The sequence below is a fragment of the Hermetia illucens genome, chromosome 5 (genome assembly GCF_905115235.1).
Source record: "Hermetia illucens chromosome 5, iHerIll2.2.curated.20191125, whole genome shotgun sequence".
Taxonomy (NCBI): domain Eukaryota; kingdom Metazoa; phylum Arthropoda; class Insecta; order Diptera; family Stratiomyidae; genus Hermetia; species Hermetia illucens.
The window spans coordinates 46,763,703-46,788,316 of record NC_051853.1 but is presented as its reverse complement, the minus strand read 5'-3'; the positions used below and the strand labels follow the sequence as shown (position 1 = coordinate 46,788,316).

The 24,614-nt window shown below is 42.2% G+C and overlaps 1 protein-coding gene across 4 annotated transcripts in view; it reads left to right on the top strand.

The window, feature by feature from the left end:
• The first annotated feature begins 681 nt into the window (after positions 1-681).
• The window catches only part of LOC119657441, a 68,258-nt gene continuing 44,325 nt past the window's right edge, over positions 682-24,614 (top strand). For 3 of the 4 annotated variants that reach the window (XM_038064350.1, XM_038064352.1, XM_038064351.1), the window contains exon 1: positions 19,106-19,243. The gene's annotated coding sequence lies outside the window, so the exon portion shown is untranslated. Of the gene's footprint in view, positions 784-19,105; positions 19,244-24,614 lie in introns of those variants that run through there. The other variant, XM_038064349.1, reaches the window with a different exon arrangement.

Below are 24,614 nucleotides of genomic sequence, written 5' to 3'. Positions count from 1 at the left end.
ACGACATTGGACGCATTTTCTTGGTCGGTTTGTCGCGGGCCCTGTCACCAAGCAAAATCAAGTAGGAGCTAGCATAGTGTAATAACTCCAACTATACTTTATTTTTCTGTTTCGTTAACTTAAATAGCTTTACTTGATTATTTCGTGTGATTCGTGAAATGCAGCAAGGCTTCATTTTCCATTGATTTTCTCTTTCTTTGTATCCAACAAACGGTATGTTACGTTCTTGTAGCAAGAACAAAGCATGTATAATTCCTTTTATCCCCTTTCTAAACCCTTATGTATTTCTTTCAACCGTGTCCGGATTTCAACTTTGTTTGTATATAAATTTTGGGGGGGGGGGGGGCAATAAAATAAAATATGACTCGAGTTTCGTATGCTTATTTATATAATTCAACGTTATTGAGTTAACATTTACAATTTAGGAATAATCAAATAAAACCCGACAATGCGGTGCATTTGATTCTAATTAGACCAAATCTGATGCCAAAATGCCAAAGATCATGCCAAGTTTCAATGATTCTAAGGATCTCCCGTTCTTAACGCAACATTTGAATTTTGTAAATCAGTTGGAATTACTCAAATCAGATCAAAACGCGGCATAACTTAGCTTCATTGACTTAACTGAACGAACCATCAACTGAACGAAAGCCCCAACAACTTTCGCGTAAAATTCACTTCGGGCAATACGATAGGTGTCAATTTTTTCGGCTGCCATGTTTTTAACTCGTCGCGATTACAGTGAAATAAATCGCGGGAAAAAGCAGTTCTCATTCTTTTAAGGTAAATCAATCAATTATTTTGTTAGTCCTAAGATATCAAGTGAAATGTCCGCCGCAATTGTGATGCGAAATCAAGCGATGTGATAGTCTGTTTTGTGGTGTAATCCGATGACAAAAGTTTGTCAGTGTCGGAGGGGGAAATTTTTCCCTCTGAATGGCGCAATCAATGCACCAACAGCCATTTTTCCTTCCGCGCTTTCTTGCCTTGTCTCTCCCGAAGGAATTAATGGGTGCATTGAAATGGGCGCGCTCAGCGCGCAAGGTTATTGTACTTCCAACCTGTGTTGTGCCTGGGACGCTCCGTCAGTTTCCCGCTTTTGGTAAAATCCGCGAAAATGAGTGAAAATGTTCTGGTCATGGAAAATTGACAATCGGAGATGGCCTTGTCGGACGATTTGCCATTGGGTTCGGGTGGCAGAAGAATTTGGCTCTTATTTATGGTCGATTGGTTTTACGGAGGCGTTTCGTTTCTGAAATCTGTTGATGCGTGATCGATTTTGTTTGGGGGAGTAAAACGCTTCGATGGGCAATGGGGGATTGTGCTTGGTGGTTTTTAATTTAGTCGCACGGGGAACCGAGTGAGCGAGTTTACATGACAACATTGTCAAGGCGACATGTCAAGTGATTTCTAACGTCAGTTCCTAACTCGCTTGGGGTGCTTCAAGGCGGATGCTTTCCCCGAGTCCAATGTCCAATTGCGGATAATGCCCCAGCGCAGGTTGTCGACAGCCGACTGTTCACTATTTGAACGAATAGTTGGTTTCCCACAATTACAATTTGAACTGCGCTATTAGCTTCGATGAAAACGCAAAAAATGTCACGCCAACCCGATCGTCTGCAATTGCCGAATAAAACCGCCTCTGATGCGAATGTCACGGGGGCGTTAACGTCAAATTTCCGCTTTGTCCTTTGCTGGAGTGGAAGCCGAAGTATATCTGAAGAAAATCCTGAGAGAAAAGATAATAACATGAAGTGATCGCAGTATTCAATTAGCCCAACTACGCAGGAATGCTGAGCTATTCGGCTCAAAGGAGAAGACATGACTGGCTAGGAGCTGCCGGGGTTGGGTTCGTCTGCACTGGCAAACCTCTTGTTACTGATAAGTTTACCAGGACGCATTTGACATTGTGGTTAGTTCTTTTATCGCTTAATTGGTTCCTGCTTTATTCTAATTTTGGCCTGGGTCATGTGACCGAGGTCCACATCTGGGTGAGAAAGCAAGTCGATGTTATCTACGCGATCGAGGTTTTATGCCGCATTTACGATGCGCATAATGAAGTGTCACTTAGCGTAAGGCACTTAACGTAGCATTTTACGTATACCATTAACGATTGCCGTAAAAACAAATAGTGACAGTGATTCTTTGATTCAAATCATAGTTCATGAAAGTTTGCGGAAAATAGAGATGGGGTGCGACATCGAATTTGCCTATCTACTGGCCCTGTCTGTGTCGTTTATGGGGACACCGCGAAAGAGAATGATGGAACAGTGCGGCAATAGAAATATTCCGTTTCAAAAATACATTTTCAATTATTCTTTAAGGATCTCACGGGATTAGCAGCCATTACGACTGTGGAAGACCCGAGCGGGTCATTACAAGAATCTTTACGACAAGCTGGCGAGAGAGATCTGTATCGACTTGCCAAAAGCCGAAAGGAACGCACACAGAATAGCGAACACTTCTGTTGCGTTAATGACAAGAACCGTACTTTGCTTACCAACCGTCCAGCCGCGACGGATAGATGGCGAGAACACTTTTCGATAGAAATATTTGCTCATCCTCCACTTCCACAATCATTGCCGACATTTGGACTCATCTGGACATTGGGGACTCATCTGAAGTGGTAATTGGCCACGAAACCTTACCAGGGGTATACTGGTACCATGGGAAACGGGATAGCTCCTGGACTCTCATACTTCGTTGTATGTGAGTACAGCTCGGCTATTTGCGGTAGGCCCCCTAGTGGGAGTTTTATGGGGGCTGTGGTTATGCTCAAGCGAGAAGGGACCTTCGGGCCTCGGCGTGGTGTTGCGTTTCAACACGGGTGTCGTACTCCTTAGTTCGGTAGAGATTTAGGTATGTCTTGCATCCACCAGTATGAATACTAAGTCATGCACTTGGTATAGACTGGTACCGTTGTTGCTTGTCACAGCGGGGCTCTGATTGTGGTCACAAAATCAAGCCATGTGTTAAGAAGACCGTAGGATTAAGTCTCCACCACAAGTACCTACGTAAAACACTCAAGGACTTAACTGTCAGCACAACTGAAGTCGAGGAGGCAATAAAATGTATGAAATCGGGGAAACCCACAGGACCTGGCAACATCGCATCTGAGCTCAGGAAAGAGGAGAGCTGGGAGCCAACACTGTGGCTCAGTGAATTCTTTATTCGGGTTATTCAGGAAGGGAGAACACCATTTGTTAGCAAGAAAGTACCACAGTTCCAATATGGAAAAAGAAAGGTAGTCCAGCAGAATATTCAAAATACCGTCCGATCCGATTACTGTCAGATATCATGATGATTTTTGGACGTATTCTTGACAACCGTATTCGCCAAATCGTTAAAATCAAGCCAGATTTGTCAAGAACTGTGAAACTACTGGCACAATACAAGCTGCGCGGTTGCTCATGGAGAAACACCATGAGAAGCATCTCCCTCTTTATATTGCATTTCTGGATCTATAGAAAGTGTTTGACCGTGTACCACACGAACTGATCTGGTATGCTCGAAGACAACACTTAGTTCCAGAAGAACTTATGCGCTGGGTTCACGATCTGAAAAGTAAAGTCTGAAGTGTGGCGGGTGCATCAAAACCGCTTCGTGTTTCTGTTGGTGTTCATCAAGGAAGCGCTCTCGCACCAGTCCTCTTTGTTCTTGTTATGGACACCGTCACACGAGACATCCAGCGCCCCATACACTGCTTTATGCAGTTGATGTTTTCCGAGCATCTAATAGCAAAAATGATCTCGAGCAACATATCCAAAAATGGAATGATCGCCTCATGCAACACGGTCTTAGATTGAATTTGAATAAAACTGAATTTTTGACGACCGATCCCCATGAAACAGGCACAATGACTGTCAGCGGCAGCCCAGAACTGTGCGATATCTCGGGTGAACGCAATCAGCCAATGGAGAACTGCGTTATGAAATTGCTTCATTGACGCAGCATGAAGTGGGGTTCCACACTTGGTGTTTTTTGTGATTGGCGTATTTACGAACGTCTCAAATCTTAAATTTACCGCTATGTCGTCCGTCCTGTCGCTCTTCATGGTTCTGAGTGTTGGCCGACTGTAAAAGTCAATGAACGGCGTCTTGCGGTAATGGAAACGAAGATGTTGCGTCGAACTAGTGGCGTGAGACGTTTAGATCACATCGGAAATGAGGATATCCGCGATCGATATGGAGTTTGCACGATCATGAAAAACTGCGAGAGAGGCGTCTTCAATGGTATGATCACGTAATTCGCGCTAACAATCGAAAGGCTGGCAGAAACAACGTTCAGACGCTGCATGGAGATTTAAAAGCCTCGAGATTGTATCTAGTTCAGGCATTTGATAGGGCCAAATGGAGAAACCGATCATGTCGAGCCGACCCCGCTTGTGAACAGGAAAAAGGCTGAAGAAATTTTCAATTATCCTTTACGGGGCGCTGAACGAATAATTGAAACTTTATATGAAAAACTGCAGGGTCAATATGAAACAGGTTAAGATAATTTTATGCAAACGTTAATTCATTTAAGATTCCAAAAAATGAAGCCAATTCGGAAAATCGATAAAAACACAGCACAGCTATCGTAACGGCTATGCGAATCCTAGAAATATTTTGAATTGCTGTATTTTTTAAACCAAAGTAGGATTTTTTGTAGAGGATCTTTAACATTGCATTAAAAGGTTTCAATTCTGTTCACTAAACAATTGTATGCGTACAACCATGTACACATTACTGCCTTGTTGTGATTGGCTGTTGAATTCACCTCTCTAAACGAAAATTTCACGTAGCGTAAAACCTTGCAATGTTCTACGCCATGCGGTGGACATCGTAATATGATGTAGTAGTTGCCAACGTCGGCTCATATTAAGTGCAATACATTAACTGATTGTGCACATCGCAAATGCGGCATTAGAGGAACGATACCGTTGTTCGTAGAACTTGCTTACTTTCTTCAAACAATGCTGACTAATGCTTGGCAATGATTAAAAGGAAATACATTTTCAATGATAATATGATTTGACGGCTTTTTTGGTTTTCAAATTTCTTTAAGATTTTGATTCGGCGGGTAATACATGAAGTATCTTCATAAATCTGCTTGTCATAAGCCTCTATGAGATGCTTAGCCAATTTACGCGGCATTACTGTCGGTTTGTGGTAATGTGTTCCAGCTCAAACATTGTTCGACAGGTTTAAAACATTGATCTACTGTTCTGCGCCTGGATACCATAGCCCATAATATGTGTCTTTCTCTTAGGATGGCACGTTGTCTAAAACCTTCTCGAAATCGATGAAGATCAGGTGAAGCAAAGATCTGATCTGCTGTTGTCCGGATAACTGAGTGGTTAGAGCGCAAGGCTGTCATACGGAAGGTCGCGGTTCAAATCTCGCTGGTGGCAATGGGATTTGTATCGTGATTTGACGTCGGACACCAGTCGACTCAGCTGTGAATGAGTACCTGAGTCAAATCAGGGTAATAATCTCGGTCGAATGCAATGCTGACTACATTGCCTCCTAGTGTATCCTTACGGTCTTGAATGAAGTGCTCTAAAACACTTCAAGGTCCTGATCCAACATGGATTGTTGCGCCAACGATTATTACTTTTATTAAAGATCTGAACTCCGCACGTCGCTCCAGGATGATGGTATGGAATGGGTGTTTAAGTGTTCAGTGCAGGAGCAACCGGAGCCGAAACCACACCGTTCTCTGTCGATAAAGATTTCAGCTTTCCCTCGCAAGAAGTGGAACTTTACTAATTTTTACACGGTTGGTTAAATATGCCTCACACGACAACGAAATTGGTATTATTTAATTATTTACGGCAGCCACTGTCTCGCTGACTAGGGCAGTAGCAACTTTTCTTTTTTCATCGCGTACACTACGCTGCACTTCCCGCGGTACTAAAGCTCAAACCAAGCCGTCTGCCCCTTCTTGCAGCGGTCAAAGGATTATTCAGAACTTTTTCAAAGTAGAGATGCGCGATTAGTAGATTATGTGATATCACATCGCGTTTGAGGGAAAGTATTATAAAGTAATATCGCAAACATTACCTTTACTACCCTAATCCTACACATGACATAACACCAATATCAAATATTAACCACTTGGCAGCCGATAAATATGTAATCGTTGGCCCAACAATCCATATTGAATCAGGGCCTTGAAGTATGTTAGAGCACTTCATTCAGAATCGTAACGGTACACTACAGAACACTGTAGGAGGCAATGTGTTCAGCATTACGCTCGCCCGAGATTATTACCCTGATTTTGGCTCAGGTACTCATTCACAGCTGAGTCGACTGGTATCCGACGTCAAATCACGATACAAATCCCACTGCCGCCAGCGAGATTTGAACCGCGACCTTCCGTACTACAGCCATGTGCTCTAACGATTCAGCTATCCGGACACGGATGATGTGATATTACACTTTAAAGTGATATCACTTTCCTGATATTAGCCAACTCTACTTGAAGGCGGCCATACACAATCCGGCAGGTCTATAAGATTACGCCTGAACAATCCACAGTCCATCCGGCCAACTATTGGACTGAAAACCCCATACACGTACTGGCCAGTGGAACGGCAACCATCAGTTCAACTCTGGTCGGGAAAAACTTTAAGATGTAAATTTGAAACTTTAAAGATGCGTTTGCAATTCTCGCTCACTACCTCGCCCGCCGATCGTCAGTCGGGCGTTTTAACCCACACACGTACCGGTTTGCCTCTCCACGATCTTGTTACCCTTTTGCGGCGCAGCTAGTTTTGTCAGAGGAAAGAGTATTTGTAATGACGGCCAAATGCTTATCAATATTTTCCAACGAGGTGTTCAAAATGTCAGCCAAACGGTCGGCTAAATAGTTTAACTTTTCGTTAGTATTATTATGGTCAGCAAGACCATTTTTCTCTAACGTATGCCCGAGAAAGGAGTTATCAGAGCTCATCTTGGCATTTATATCACCCATCATGATCACATTTGGGAAGTCTCTCCTGGACTGCATTGAGTTGCATATAGAAAGCCTTCTTTTTATCGGAAGCCTCCGTGCAACACTGCATTGAGATGTTGATTATTCTTTGTCGGAATATTCCAGTTAATACTCTGATATCCGTTCCAAAGACATGAGACACTTCTGCCCGGCTTGTCAAAATACAACAGCACAGTGGTGCAAGAGGGGGAGAGTTCCTGCCCAGAGTAGGAGCATCTTATCCCGCTTAGCGCCTTTTTCGAAGGGCTCTTGCGAGTTCCTCGGTCTTTCCAGTTAGGGTGCTAATATTTAACGTCCAGACACGTACTTGTTTGGCTCGGACTGACTCATGTCCTGACGCCGTCCATGCGTCAAGAACCCTTGTCCATTTTTTGACAGGACTGGGGCCCGTCCTGCCGCGTCGACTGAGGGGGACGTCCTAGCATTTTTCCGAGGCTTGTTGTTTTTAATGACATTGGATTCATTTTCGTGGTCGACTTGTCGCGGGACCTGTCACTGAAAGAGGTCATTTTATTTTTGCTTTAATGAGGATAGTGCAAAGTACGTTGCCTCAAACACTCCTCCTTTACATGGACTTGGGACCAGCATGCTATGTTAATAGTTATGTTATTGTTATATTAACAAAATTTACTGCGAATCCCTCTTTTTCTACCCAGTCCAGTTCCAGTGCGTAAAATTGCAGTATGATAAGTTTTAATAGGAAACATCATTCCTAGAAGTTTGTTGGAAATTCTATTATTATTAATAAAGTTACAGTAAGTCAAAGCTGCCGCTTTGCATCAAATGTCAGCACTACATCGAATTGAATTAAACTAGGGCGGAGGCGGTTTTCACTTGGATCTAATTATATATAAAAGAGTGACTAAAGAGTCTCATCTGCTCTGGGTGGAAACGTTACATACTGTATGTGTTTTTTCCCGAATGCTGTCCGTTGAAAGGAGACTTTTAGCCAGAATAGAAATTTGAAATAAAATAAATCCTATAGAACTAGGTCAGGGAATCGAAAGCGTCCTCTTATAAGAGGTACCCAGTTGGACGAGTTCCACTATTTTTTTCGCAATTCGCAATTGATATTTGGGGAAACCTATTCCCTTCATCAGTGCTGACTGTATCCTCTTCAAGTTGCGTCTTCATGAAGTTTTTAAAAAAACTCATCAGGTGACCGAATGCACTTTATGGCTGGATCCCATCTCTGGAGAAATGTTTTGTTTTCAGCTGCCATTTACTCATGACTATTATCTTGCCGCATCTTCGTCAAAATAATATATGAATTCCTTGCACAGAAATATCTACAAACGTAATGGCTACTGCCAGTGTCTTTCTAATTTATTATGTGTTATATACAACACAGATAACAGTGAAAAGGCAATCGCATGAGTTCTAGTCTAGTCTAGACGTTGCGTTGTAAAAAAATACACTAAAGCGCATTAATGCGTCACTTAGTTCGGTTTAATAACTGATTGCTCCAGTCCAAAATGTTTTCTGATTCACTTTTCCCCAATCTGCAACTGCGGGTGATGTAATTCTATAAGTATCTTGTGAGCATGATTTTGTTCCAATTCTTCGCGTACTTTTTCTAGTGCCATTTCTCTTACTTTTAGGGATAACGTTCAGTCGATACAATACCAGGAAATCCCCAAGCCTTAAGCTTTCTGGCCTAAGATTTTGTTGAAACAGAAGAACTTGTAACTTCGCCTAGCAGCTCCGATGTCAACAGGTTGAATTCACTTTCCAAGTGAACCGTACCGTTGTTCTCTGCAAATTGTTTATGGGTCTACGAAACCCTAACCGCTTCAAAAGCACATTAAATCGAAGTCCCTTTTGCAGCCTCTGTCCCACATTATATAATGGACCATCCACTTCTCGCCGGTCTAAGACAATAATCTCGGAAGTCGTAGAATCAATAGGATTTGAATTGAGACTGGCAACGCCTGTTTAGCGTACGAGTCCCGAGCGTAATCGGCGTGTCTTCACGATAAGAGAACGCGGACGTATTTACGTACGCTCGTACGAGAGCGAGCGTTTCGGCACGAGCGCGTGTTGTGATTGGTTGCCATTGTCCGAGTCATTTTTTAGCCTACTTTCGCTATCCAAGCAAACTACTCACACGTCCAAAGTACGGCTGGCGTGTGTTGTGTGACTATGTGTGTGGCGAAAACAAGCGAACAAGTGTGCGTGCGCGTGTACGGCGAGATGGCGTCAGTCAAGGATTTTGGGTACTGCTCGCTGTTGTACTGGAATGTATTCGAAATCACAACACTTTTTGCAATAAAATGTTTGGCGAAAAAGTTATTTTGAATAAATTGTTCGCAAATGTTTTTGTTTGGGGGAAGAGATTATTTCTTGGACAAAACAGTTGCAATGTCTGTCAGATTTTATAATTTTTTAACATTGACTTGAATTTCATGAAATCGATGTAAACAACGCTTAGTTTGGGAAATTGTCTAAAAAAAAATTAAGAAATCAGTGGGATGTTTTTACCTATTACGTCATACGTGGCGTTGTTTCGTCCCTGATTCACTCAACTCATTAAAATATGCAATCATCAACATTCGCCAATTTCCTCCTGTGCTTAAAAACCGCATACATATATATCTTCAGGTAGGGTAGGCATTAGAAGCCGCTCTGAGGAGCCCAAATAGCAATATGCTACGCTGTTTTAATGCCACAGCTCCTAAGGTCATGATTGCTGTAGGAAGAAGAAGCAAACTCCTGCCAGGCCTTCAGAACCAGCAATTAGCGTTTACGAAGGAGGCGAGTAGCTCTCCAACCTAGAATCAGATCTCTTTTGAGGTTCTCATAGAATTATTTACCTATTGCTCGCAACTACGCTCTAGCTAGAACTGGTCAATCGCAAAGGAAGTCCCTAAGGACTTCTTCCTCTTCTCCTCAATGCGAATAGACTCTCCGCCTTATTTTCACTAATGACGGATATCACTTCTATGGTGCAATCTAACAAAACTCTCGAAGACTGTTTTTGAAAAAAAAAGTCATCAGCACGCGTCGTGTTGTGTGGCGTCGCAACTCGAGCCAAGGAACTTGAGTAACCTGGCAACTGGCAGTTACTCATAAAAATATAAAACTAAAAATTAATTTCCCGCGTGAAATTCGGAGGACGATATTGTTTAGTGCCTTGCTGTACAAATAACTCCACAAAAACCCTGCAAAAAGCTGTTTTGGCTGTTCCGAAGGGAGATTTTCGGAAGAAGTGGATCGCCATCGGCCGATGGAATCCAGTTTCTTTGGAGTCAGGTTTAAATTGTGAGGACCATTTCAATGTGAGCTAACATTTTTTAAACTTTAACTACAATCTTAATTGATAATATACGATTGCGTTAGAATCTTGTGCCATTTCAAATTCTAATCAAGTCACAAGAGAAGAGATACTGTCGAATATCCAACGTGACCAAGGTTCGAATTCCGATCAGTGCAAATCCATTCCGTTCAGGGAAAAATGTCAGAATTTTCTATATAGCTTGTTACTATTGCTGCCAAAACGTAAAGTAACTTGAAGGATTGTCCATTCACGCATAAATTTTTCTAAAAACTGATTGATTACTTGAAAAACCCGATCCCTTCACGACGCCTTGTGAAAATTCAATTTTTAAATCATTAAACCATTTAAACCAAATGAACGTTCCGAAATGTTTTTTTAATGGATATGGTAATTTGGCAGGTGAAACTATTTCAGCCTAAAAAAACATAGTCATTTTCTAAAGAGGGGGAATCTATTGTCGGGTATACCAAGTCTGGCGGCACGATCTCCTATAGACCAGTGCTCCGTTCAAACCGTCGTACAGATTGTACGTATTTTTTACAGACCCAAGAGCTCGCAATCGGATATTGTTATAGGAGGCTCAGATCTTCATTGACTTATTGCAGGTAATGAGCATTCGCGATCTGCAGTTGGTGGCTATCAAAAGTGTGAGTAGATTCCCCCTTTCACAGCTTCCAGCGGTAAGCAAACTGCACCAATCAAGAGATTACCAAGAGCGGATAAGAGCGCCTGTTTCTATGACCGTGAATTCAGAGGAGGGTGACTTTGAGCGTATCGTCCTGACTTTTCAGCGCGTCCCTGCACTGCTCCCCAGCCTGGAGGATGTTGCTATTGGGTATTGGCGGTAATGGCCGCTTGGCTATGAGTCAGACTGACCATATTGCGCGGATTCGGATCTTAAGCGCCATGTACATCCTAGTATTACCAATACAATGGCGTCAGTATCACAGGGAACTTTTTCAAGGGTCAAGTTGGAAAAAATGCGTGGTAGAGCATATTCTTGCGTAAGACCATTATCGATAATGAAAGATCTCAAGAGTGATCTTGCTACTTTCAATTTTACCTTACACATTGGTTACAGTCTTCTAGGTTGATTCCCCTAAATCCCACTAATTTCATCGATACGCCAAATTTTTTCACGATCTTGTAAAGTTTTACCCTGGTTATACTTTCATATGGCGTTTTGAAGCCTACAAAAAGGCCATATTTCAACTGTTTTTCGTCGACTTGGTCGCCTCCATATTTAACCCGTTCGACTGTCACATTCTTGGCCTTGGCGGATTATAATTGTTAAGCTGATGCATTATATGGAGTGTTTCGCCCATGTTTGGTGATGGCAGTATTTGCCTATTGTCTTCAGTTGGCGGAACACGTAAGGTAATAGAGAATATCCTGCAAATGGTACTCAACAAGGTTATGCCTCTATAATTGTTGCACTGAGGAATGTCCCCTTTTTGTATAGGGTGCATAATGTCTAGTTGCAAATCATTAGACGTTCATGTGCTGCCTCAAACCTTGAAAATACGCTGATGAACTGGTTGGTGTAGTTATTTGACCAGTTCGGTTGTAATTTCATCGAATTCTGGCAATTTATTCTTGGTGATGGCAGCATTTGTCCATTATCTTAAGCTGGCGGGACCTCCAACTCGGCGATATTCTGGCTGTTGAGTAGTTCATTAAAATAACGTAACGCTGGAATATTCCCCCCTTTTGTCTCGGCAGGATGATCATCGAGGTGTATATAGCGTCATCCTGCTAACTTGTTGGTAAAATTTGTCTGGAAGGTTTAAATCAAATGCTTGTACGATCATTTCGTGTAATGCTGCTAATTGGATGATCTGTAATTCGTTGCCATTGGCACAGTTATGTAAACGGGCTGTGTCTTTACTTAGTTATTAGAATCTTCAAGTATAATTTTTACATCACACTTGGGGGTAGGTTTCGAGGATTCATTCCTTCGATTCTTTGATCTCCTCTGTAAGGCAGGAACGTTTATGTACATGGTGTTTCGAAATTGCATGCAGCTTTATATTGGGTCAGGAGGTCGTTTGACTTCTCATGGAAAAATGGGCATATCGTTCTCCAAGCATTCTAAGCTTCTTTTATGGCTTCGTGACATATAGTTTTCTCGGAATGAGTTGATACTTTTGTTCTGCATTATTTAACAGTTAAGCGATCGGTTTTTGGTCTGATTTGGAAGGTGGTTTTTTTAAAAACGCAGACAGTGAAAGATCCATTGCCTTTTCCTGAAAAAATCTAATCGTCGGCTTGTCTGTATCAGTTAATTTTAGACCGCCTTACTCATCGGTCAATTGAGTTCCACTACATAGCTTAGCAACGGAATCGTTCTTTTACGTAAATAAACTATTATCACTTCCGTTCTCTGATCAACTTATTCTTAGGTTTTTGATGTTTAAACTTATTAATGGCAGATGAGTAAAATTAAAGTCGGTGCCATTGGAGCGGGGACATCCGGCTATACGAAGTGTCCAAAGCCTTCAACATTACATTTATCAATGCGGCGATCAACCGACTAAAAGTCTCTGTTCTGTTGGGAAGACCCCAAGGTTCATAAACATCTAAGTGAAGTGATTGCCCTTAATCGTAGTATGTGCTAATGCCAATGGAAAATTGTCAACTTTTGTGTCGTTAGCACATGTTGATGATAAAAGCCAACAAATGGCCAACAAATAATTGTTAATATATGTTGACAATCGTGTTTTCATTTTAGGCGGTAAATATTAAAGAGGAACATGTATAATATAGATATTTATTATATTTATTTGCTCTTTTTATATTCTTGGTCATTTGGGAACTCCACGTGGAGTTGGGAGACTTTTCGCAAATTTAATTTTGGGTATATCCGATGAAAACCAATTTCCACGATTTCACAATACTGAGGAGGTGCAAACTTATTGAAGCTGCAAGAACTGCACAATTTCAGGCTTACCAACTTTATTCTTTCTTGAGCACATTGATATCCTTTATTTACAAGAAATACGCTGTTTTTTGGGCAGTGATACTTAAAATTCCTTCAAAATGTCCATGCCACAGTTGTAATTCATGTTTGCTTTTTTATTTATATGCTTTTGAATTTATTAGCCAATTATGTATTCTCTTCAGCAGTATATGTTACCGCACGCTGTTATTATTTCATACTTTATAAGTTGTTATCGGTCTTCCTCTGCTTGTTGTCAAATCATCAATTGAGGGATACCAATCGATTTTTTTTTACCATGTGACCTACATATTTTCATTTTCTTGTGGGTATTTTTTCAATTACTATATGTTAGGAAAATTTGTGTTTATTCGTAGTCATGTATCCTTCTTCTTAGGCTTCACGTCAATCGTTAGACGTAGAACCAATTATGAGATCCATCTTTTCCTTCCTCGTAGCGCTTATTGGGCTGAGTGTAGATCACTACATAGCGAAAACTGAAAGTGGTACGTTTTGAAGTACTTTCAAGTTGATGTGCAATGTCTTACAGCCACACGCTGAGGAAGAAACGAAACAAGATTCAGATGATTTATTTTTAGTTTTAGCATCGCTACGTCAATTGATTTCTTTTGGTCGATCCATAATAACCAACCATTTTTGAAATAATTTTAATCACAGGAAAATATTCAAAGACTTATTACCACCTACATTATTCTAAAAAAATCGATTTGTGATAATTTTGCATTATTTTGTGGCTGCCAGAATTGTGTGACGGTTTTATAGGTACCCTCTACATTTATCGGATTCTGAAACACTACTACGGCTTTTTTATCGTTATAAGTCCCACAGCATCGACTCCACCTTTTGTAACTACGACTTAACCACATAGCCAAATGAAATATTTCCGGAGTCGAGGCACCAATTTTGAACAAATCTTGAACATCCAATCGACCGTTTCTTTTAATGATAACAAACGGTGGAAGGCCTAATTTAGGGTTAATCCTTTTCTCAGCCGTTTCTATACAGTTTGTTTCTCTGAAAATTTAGACACTTCAATGCCAGCATTAAGTTGATGTTATTTCGCGCTAATCTTCTCTGTGTGCTTTTGTATGGATAGTGACTGCCATTGTTACTTGAAAGTTCCAAATTTTCTAACACCTATCTCCGCGGTGTCATCAGAGTACTTTGGGACGAAACAAACTCAAATGAAGAAGTGCAACGGTTGTTCAAAATCGCTTTCTTATTCGGCTCCGTAATAAATCTACCTTGCCGTTGTGCCCATCTTCATAGAATCAAATTTTTCTTCTTCCGACATAATTTTAATTTGATTTTCGTTGATTTTGCTATAAGGTATAACCTAAAAATAAAAGCTTTGAACTATGCTATAGAATACATACACTAAGTAGTACATCATAGCTTAACTGATACCCAAATAAAATGAGAGCGGTAATGAATGGAGCTAAAGGAAAGTATCTGCCAATTCTCTTTAGCCTTATCCCGTTCAATTGTGGTCGCCATTTCTCTTGGTGGCAGGTCTAGCCCGAGTGGAGTTGAGAGGCTCCTAAACTAATATCTACCGTATCAAGCCATCGCTGTTTTTGTCGTCCTTGGTCCGTTTCCCATCGACTTCGATGTTCAGACCTATTTTAGCTAGTGAGTTCTTACCAGGACGGATTGACTAATCATATTTTCTAAATAGCTCTATAATTTCTCTACGGTGAGTGCGACTGCATATCGATCGTCGATGATTCCATTTCGGATCATAGCATGTTATGTACCAGTTACGCTTCCTCAGCCAGGTTATACCGACCATGAAGTAACTTTATGGCACAGTTGACCTTTGGTCAAAAACTTGACTCTATTCATGACCCCAGTTTTGGGCGAGTTGCTCAAGATCAGCTTAGTGTGCAGGGCGCTTCCTTGATGGACATCGTTGGGAACACGACACGATTTTGGTATATCTGTTACATTTTAAAGTTCGGTCTTCAGATCGTCGTAGAGCAATTAGACGCAACGTGCAAACCCCTCTGGTATTAAGTGTTGTCGCAGTGCATACCAGGTGAATTTGCGTAAAACGCCATTTCAAGATCCAGAAATACAATATAGACAAAACGAAGCTTCTCACAAACCTTGACAAACCGGGCTTGGACATTTGAACGATGTCGCTAATGCGGGTTATCAAGAGTGCGCTCAAAAAAATCGAGCGATAATCTGAATATACCGTAGGACTTCCTTTACAGATCTCTCTCGCCTTCTTAAGTGTTCAGTTTATCGTAAAAAAATTTTGTTGTGGGCTGATCGGCTAGCGACCTAAGCTGTTCTTGCTTTACGGTTCGCGTTCTTATAAATTTGTTAAGTGTTCGTTTTCTCAACGAGAAACTTATAATAGAGGCGTTTCTTCTCATGACCTTCATTTGGAAATCGTCATTCCAAAGGCAAGTTGATGAATCACTTATTGTAATGGTCGCCAGTCACGTAAGTGAGATCATTCCTTTTCTTTTTTCACGAAATCGTAATCGAAATCGGTACGCTGTTTTTTTCTATAAAAATGCAATTTTATTGTGAAAAAAAACAGTTACATATTATTCAAAGTATTGCCCATAACTAGCTTCAACTTTTTTCCGTTTTCCCGGGAGAGATCGAATGCCGTTACGATAAAAGTGTTCGTCTCTTAAGGCTTTCCACAAATCAAGCCATTTCTCGGTGACTTCATATAATCGAGACTGCTGATCAGTCGGACCGTGTGTCATCGAAAGGAACAAGTAATGATCCCAAGGCGCATCATCTGGGGAATATAGCGGGTGAAGTAAGACTTCCCATGTAAGTGTCTCTATGTAAGTTTTAACGGGTTTGGCAAGATGAGGCCCAACGTTGTAATGTGGCTCATTTTCGCATATTGCTCGGCTCAGTCGCATCAGTTAAAGTCGATACCGTTCCTCAAAGATGGTTTTGTTCGGTTTCGACAGCTCATATTAGATAACACAGCCCTGGCCCCACCAACCACACAGCTTAACCTTCGCAGCGTTTATATTCGGCCGAACCGACGACGTAGAAACAGGGCCCAGCAGTTTTCATGACTTTCTTTTCTTTGGAGTGCTGTAATAAATTCATTTTTCGTCACCCGTCTCGATGCAATGAAGAAAACCCTCCCTTTTTCCGCTGGAGCAGTTGTTCACAGACGAAAAAACCACGCCCAGCCAGCCGCCCTTGGCTTCAAATCATAAGGAATTCAAGTTTCTTGGAACATTTCCAACACTTACAGTCGTTTGGAAATGGCTTGGCGGGTAACTCCTAATACTGAAGCAAACTATTCCTGCGTTTGGCGCGGATCCCCATTGAGCAATTTCGCGGCCTTCATCCACGTAGATATCACCATCGAAATCATCGTCTTTAAAGCGACGGAACCAATCATTGCGTGTGCTATACTCACATACCACTGATTGTATTCTGTTTTTCCGCTGACATGGCCATTGAGATCACCTGCAATGACGACATAGTCGTTGGGAACATTACGGGTTTTCATATCAAGTAGCTACCAAAAAGGTGTCTTTTTCGGCATTGGGTTGACCTGTCTATGGCGTGTAGGTAGTAAAGAGAGTAAGATCAACTGGTCGTTGATCATTCGTGGGTTGCAATTAATGTTTCCTAGCGGTCAAATGCCTTCAATCTCTGCACTAAACAAGCGTCATTAGATCAAGGAATCGGATATTCCTCACAGCACATCTTGGGTTAATATTCGGTTTCTATAAAAGAGGTTTTTTTGTGGAGTATAGCAGCAGCATACACAGTTCTTTCTTTCGTATTATTTTCTTTCCCATTCCATTTTTATTCCTGGTTACTAAGTTAAATTGAAGACTGGACATAAAACAAAGTTAAGAAGGACTGTATAGTTTTCTACGCCTGCAAGAAACGTTTGTAGGGGAATGAGGTCTTTGGCCGAGGATAGTTCTCTGGATGTACATAGCCGTGTTTCATCCCGCCCTAACGTATGGTTCTATTGTGTGGTGGATGGCGAGCATCAAATAAATTGGAACCAAGTTTAATAGAATTCAAAGAGCCGCGTGTGCAGTTGCTACTTGGGCTTTGCATTCCCGGCAGATGCCCTCAATGCACTCTTAAACCTTTCCATGGACTTCTACATTAAATATGCTGTAGCGTTCAGTGTTGTCAGGCTATGTGGATCCGGATACTGTACTTCGGGACTTCTGGGCATCCCCAGCGGATTGCAGCGGAAGACCCGCGAAGTGTTCCGAGGTTACAACACAGTATTCTTCATCAAAGAAGCTCTATGGTGTCGGTGCGTGAGGTTTCTCGGATACGGACAGTGACCAGCATATTCCAAGCGGAGGTACTGCCGACTCTGGAGACCTGTAGATGGCCGGGTCATGATTTGAGTCCCAAGCGTAATATAGTCATTTCGATCGATAGCCTAGCGACCATAAGGGATTTATACTTAGTGGCTACAGACTGGTCGAGGAGTGTAGTGACGGCACTGAACAGATTGGGCTGCTCGTTCAGAGTCACCCTCTTCTGTGTTTCCTTTCAGAGGAACATAGAGGGGAAGGCGCGGGTCGATGGACTGGCCAGGCGGAGCTCAACTATTGGCAGCTCATGTGTGTCCTGCTAGCGACTGCGAAGGATGGAATCTACTCAATCGAGCTCATTATCTGTGTTAAGTTAAGGAGAATCTCGCCTTCCTACAACAAAATCCGATCGAGGGAGCTTTTGGGCTAGATGCGTGCACAAAGGCTTACAGGATTATGGTGGTTTGCTACTGTATTGGCCTATAGGGAAGCTACATCATCAGAGTTGGCATAACCTAAAATTTGCACTGCCGAAATTGTGGAGAGGGAGGAGAAACTTTCAGGCACTTTCTTTGCCATTGCCCATTTCTAGCTAGAGCCAGGCTATGGACGCTAGGTAAACAATCCTTTGGGGACTTGAAGGGGATCTCAGATTCTAGGCAGGGGAAGTTCCTTTCCTAAGCCGACTAGTTATACTCCCCGCGGCTTTCCCGCAGCAGTCACGTTCTTACGAGCTCATTTGATCGAAATGGCGCATCATATCCTTACTTGGGCCCCTCGATGATCACTTAAGTTTCATTAGCATCGTGCTTAATGCTGTGTAAGCAAACTTAGGCCAGGGGGGGCAAGCACAACGATGAAAACAGACACCCAAGACGTAGTCGACAACACAGTCGAGAGGCAGCGTCTCGACCAACCAATTCGGTCATCGCATTCTCGAATGAAGAAATTGATTGAATCTTCCACATTGTATTAAGCGGTGGATTTATCGATATCTTGTGTGACATGTGCAGTAAAAATCTTTTTTCTAATTTATTCTATTGGGCATGCATAGCCGAATCGAAGACCTCGACTGAATATTTCGAATTGCACTTTTTTTTCGAAAAGTCGGTGGGTACCTTGCGCTGTGGTACATCAGCACAAAACTCGGAATGGTACAATTCTACCGCTGGAGTGAACGCCGCCATCGTAATGTGTGTGTAAACATCTACAGCGACACAACGGCACACAATCCGCCACCTCGTCGAATGTCGACATTCTTCGCGCGCATCGTTGCTCGTCGTGCAGCGATTTGACAATCATCTGTCTTTCGATGACTTCGACATTTTTTCACTACGGCGTCAAAAGTCGGATCCAAATCAAACAAATTGCAGATTTCCGCAAGGAAAAGTTTTGACAAAGTGTTGGAAAAGTGAAAACAGAGAAATAAAGTCGGAATCGCGATCGTGGCGTGAATTCGCCTGCGTGCGCTACGTGCCCGGGCGTCGTGGGACACGGCAAGGAAAACTCGAAGAAATCTCGCCTTCGCTGGCCCCAAGTAAAAATTCGTGTGTGCTGGAATCTGTGGAATTTCGCTGGCGACGACGAGTGGCGCGCATTTTCTTACGCCAGCCGCGCTGAGTGCTGTGAAATTCCGTAAAGTTAACTGTTTTTTCCGCGGACGGCGCGCGAACGAGTGTAAAAGTTTTTGACCTCTCCACTCCGGATCCAGTCCAACGGTGGCCGCATGAAAGTTGAGGAAAACAGGTAAATTGCGCGATATCGCGCTGCTGGCGGTGTTTTGTTGTTCCGCCAAGTGTGCGCGTAGCGTAGTCGCGGTTTTGTTCGCTGTGTCAAGTGCATAGCGGTGGAAGTTTTCTTGGAATCCGGGCAGATGGGCGCGGGCGGGAGCGGCGACCGCGGCTCGAGTACAGTCACAAAAAGCCACACAAAGCCGCCGTTTGTTATGCATCGCGTTCGTCCTTCGCTTACCTTGTGTCGTTGTATCTTGCGAAGTTATGAATGGCGAACGCGCGACGCGGTCGTAGTTCCCAAGACGAGACCAGATTTCTTTGTCGTCTCGCGAGAGATTCTTCGTCGACATTCCATTTCTAGGTTTTCATTTTTCACGAGTCGTGGCGTCGACAGCAGATACGGCTTGGCCAGAGTTTTGTGTTTAATGACCTTGACGAGACGTCAGCGTCGAACTGTCAAATGGTGGGTTGTCGATGGCCCAGGAGGCTAGTTCCCTCTAGTCAATTTCTGGCGAGGTTGCCCACTATTTGTGGCTGCAGTTACGTAATTACTAACGTGTCGTGTGATGCGGAGTCGAGTGGAACCAGCGAAGATTCCAGAGCACCACGACGCGCTGCACTTTGTGGCTTGGAACTGGAGAGCGGCCACATTCCAATCACTTTGCACAATTCACTAAAATACGCTAGCCGAACTCGGTGTTTGCTTATTGGTCCCATTCAAAATGCACGTCGAAAACTGCCACATCCAAGCTGATTTCACTTGACAATGTGAGCAATTGCGACTGATACCAAGCCAAACACCTTCCGGTTATCAGTCCCCTAATGGATCATGTGAAGGCAAACGCGATGAAACTGGGGCATTTTCCAATCCCACAAGAATTCAGATCAAAGTGTAAATGAAGCATTAATAAATGAGCAAATTCGTAGTAACATAATTTAGTTCACCGTGATACAAATATCACGTTAAATCCTTGCTTTGTCGGGAACATGTTGGACAGGTTGTGGTTAATAAAAAAAATACAATTTTGCAACAAATAACGATTGTAAATATTTAGGATTGAATGGCTCTTTCCTGCTTTCACTTTTCTATGTATCCGGCCATTCCACTAAGCAGAAATCAACATTTTTCTCTTAACACGTTGAGACCGCGTACCGACCTAAGTCATCGTGTCGTGGAAGTTTTTAATGAAGGACGGGCATCGACCGGGAATGACTTTGCATCATTCATTCCCTGACATATTTAAGTGGGCGTAGTTCCCTTCTTTGAAGTAGTCGCATCTTAGACAACATTTTCGATTAATTTTTATTTCGCTTTTCAAAAGGCTACTTGTCCGTTTCGACATATAAATGCGTTCATATTATTATTTTTCGGAAAGGAGGTACTCTCGAATTATTATTCCAGGAGAGCAGGTTATAACTGAGGCAGAAAGAAATCATGCTAATGTTGCTCACTTCAGCATGTTGTGGATCGAAGATTGTCTTGATTTCTTACATGTTGTGCAATCTGCTTAAGTCTGGAGTACCAACTTGGCATGACAGGGTTTCATTTTGGGCTCTGGTTTTGTAAGTCTTATCGTTGAGTTCACTAGTGACGCAGCGAACACTATTCTATTCCCATCCACCTCTCTTGGCTGGTTTAGTACTTCAGGGATAGCTTCGGAGAATTTCCTTGCGTCAATTGTTGTTGGATATTCGGACGGAGATTGAGGGAGGTCGATGATATAAAGTTCCATTATTTTCCAATTTCATATTGCTGGTACTAAGGAATCCGTAGCGGCTAATGTTCTCGATTCCATGGCGTTGAAATATCGGAATGCTACTGATATTTGGAACAATGAGTTTTACTCAGGCGGCACTTCTCCTAATAATTTATTTTCTTCAGCTTTTTGAAGATCTGGCCATGTCTTTCCCATACTTTATTCTTTACAGAGAACCACATTTTTGTGTCGCGAAAGTCTTGGCTTATAAGAAAAAGTGTCTTTGTCATGCCCTTTCCATACCTCAGCTGTGTGCGCAGAGGCAGCTTGGCCTTTTCCCGGGGGCGAGCTAGTTTTTGCTCTCTAGAGTTGACAGATGTGTCTCTTACCTTAACATTGGTGATATTTGTGAAGTCCGATTTGATCGGTCATAAGATGGGGGTGGGGAGGGAACCATTTTAAAGGTGGACATGGGTCCGAGCCATGAAACAATTGATTTTTCTTCAGGCTTGCTTGACCTAAGTTCGACAAGTATACCACCGGTTTAAGATTTCTCATCTACCTTAGCGCCTCCTGGTTGGCCGCTGTTTGGTTTTCTTGAAAAACTCCTGCAGGTGTCGCCGAACTTAAAAGGTTCTTTTTGCATTTTCGACACTGCTTGCTTCATTTGACTACCGTCTCAAGACAGACTTCTTTTTATTTTATCGGTTGCCTATACTCTTTTTGGCGAATTGAGACCGCCAGCCTTACGGACTGGACTTGTTTTTCCTTTCTTCAACTCTCCAACGATTTTATAGAAGCTTGGCTTTTGTGGGATATGGTCTAGGAGATCCTCTATCTTCATTGTGTCATTTTTAAAGTCCATTTATATACTATTATATAAAAAAGTTCGTAGAATAGAACTGAAAACGGGGCTTTATAGTTGTAAAAATTACTTTATTTTGCTGTGTGATCTTCATTAACTTCAATACACTTATTATAACGATTCTCTAATTTAATGATCCCATCTCCGTAGTCGTATGCCAGTTAACTAACAGCTCTTTAGCTAATTTTTGCTCACGAACTCACTTCGGTGCCGAAGATTCGGTGGGCGCCACTCCTGAGCCTCTTGTGTTGATACAGGATCATGGTGATATATCCAGGTCCCATACACGGTGATGAATTGACGCACAAATTCTTTTTTATTTTTTCTAAAACGCTTCAAATGTTGCTGAGAAGGTCCCGGTCCATTGTTAGAGAATGTCGCATCCATTGCACGCACAGCTTTCTGAAACCCACAATTTCACTTAAGATATGGCTTACACTGCCCGCTGAGATGCCTACGGCCTGCCTTTCTGTGTCACATGACGATTACCCACAACCATATCCTGTACTCTTTTTACTGTTTCCTGAAATTTGTGCACTTTTTGGGAATCCCGCTCGTGGATATCGTCTTCAATACTTGTAAGACCTCTTTTAAATTCATCATCCACTTGTAAACCATTGTTTTTGAAGGAACATATTATCAGGTTGTCCACAAAGTTTTCGCACAAATATTAATGTGACAATTAAAAAGCAATTAGCAGACAAACCAAAACAGCAGGTACAACATGTGATATCCCAATGGAAAGGTCAGAGTCCTAACTATAAAATGCATGGTAAATTATCCTTGAAGGATCAGTGTTGTGAAGGATATTCAAGGATAAACATGGAATTCGACAAAGTACATTTTCGTCATTGCATTTTGTACGAGTTTCAAATGGGGACGAAGGTGCCGAAGGCGATTGAAAATTTGTCGAAGGTATTCGGTGAAGGAAAGGTAAAGCGCAGGACAGTTTACGATTGGTTCGAAAAATTCTACAGCGGAGACCTGACACTTGAAGATGAACCTCGCTCAGGAAGACCCTATACGATTGACGACGATATCCTGCGCAACAAACTGGAAGCGAATCCTTTTCTTTCGACACGTGTGCTTGCAGAGGATCTCGGTGTATCAAAATCAGGAGTAGCAGTAGCCATTACGCGTCTTGGATATGTTTTGAAGAGCACAAAGTGGGTACCGCACGAACTGACTGAGCGAAATCTGGCCGATAGAGTGAGAATTTGCTCCGCTAACCTTTTACGGAACGAAAACGACCCTTTTTTGAATCGATTGGTAACTGGCGATGAGAAATGGATTGTGTACGAAAACGTAGCGAAGAAACGAGCCTACACTCATCGAGATCAACCGGGTCCATCGGTAGCAAAGCCGTCTATTCATCAGCAGAAGCGAATGCTCAGTATATGGTGGGACGTTCGTGGCCCCATACACTACGAGCTTTTGGGACCAAACGAGACCATTACCGCCGATAAGTACTGCGAGCAGCTCGACAGATTAAACACCCAGCTACGTTCGAAACGACCAGCATTGGTCAACAGGCGAAATATTGTCTTTCATCATGATAACGCCCGGCCGCATACATCTTTAACTACTCAGCGAAAATTGAGTGAGCTTGGCTGGGAAGTTTTGAGTCATCCTGCGTATAGTCCCGACCTTGCTCCTTCTGATTACCATTTGTTCAGGTCCCTCCAACATTTTCTGGATGGTAAAAAAATGACTTCTGAAGCTGACCTCCAAAGTGCACTTCGCATGTACTTTGAGGGGAAGGGGGAAGAGTTTTATAGAGGGGGGATTTTGAAGTTGCCCGATAGATGGAGGGAAGTCGTATCTAATGGAGGCAATTATATATTAGATTAAATAATTAAAGGTTTTTATAAACTTATCTGCTGAATTCTGTCTTTGATTTGTGCGAAAACTTTGTGGACAACCTGATAAATAACACATGTATGGTTTCCATTGTTGCAAAATGCACTGGCATGCCAACTTAGAATGGCTAAACAAAAAGAGATTTGCCAGATCGAGTTGAAATTCAGAGAATGCTTTAATGACAGAACTGTGGTCAGTACTCTAGTTTTGATATCAACGGATAGATAGCGTTCCGCGAACTTAATATTTCGCTGGATGATGGTCACAGCTTTAATTTTTTTCAAGATCGATATGTACTTGTCGGACATATTCTTTTTCACCGCCTTCGTTTCTTGATGAGTTCCATCCAACTGATTGATGACCTCATCCATATTTCTTCCCCTACTAGCGGCGGATCAAATTTCGCCTCCTTTTCTCGTTGCTTTTTTCCGACCTATCTTTTGTCGGTCACCAGAGCATTTACTTTGCTATTCTCCCTCTTATTATCAGTACCTCTTATTATATATTATAGAGGCCGCGCATACGTTTGCGCATTGAGTAAGAACAAGGGTTTTGTAAACGAACAAAACCAATTGGCTCCCAGTGTTATTTCTTTGATATCCGGAGGCGTAAAATACATCTGTAATTATGCGCTAAAAACGTTTGCCATTTTTTGGGGATCCTATCTTTCATAAAATCTACACTCAAATGAGTGGGAGAAGAAAACCGTGTGAATTAACTGTGCAGGGACGTTCTTAATATTTGCCCGTACCCTCTTGATTGCCGATTTTTAAGGTTTTGCGTGAAAGAAAACCTAATTAAAATCGATTCAATGTTTATCTGTCCGTCTGTCACACGAGATTTACTCCGAAGCGGCTGGAGCAATCACAAAGTTTTGTGAGAATATGTGGTTTGTGTAGTGACATAATTTTGTGTTGGAGTTGAAGGGGGATTCCTCATATATGCGAAAATGGGGAACAATA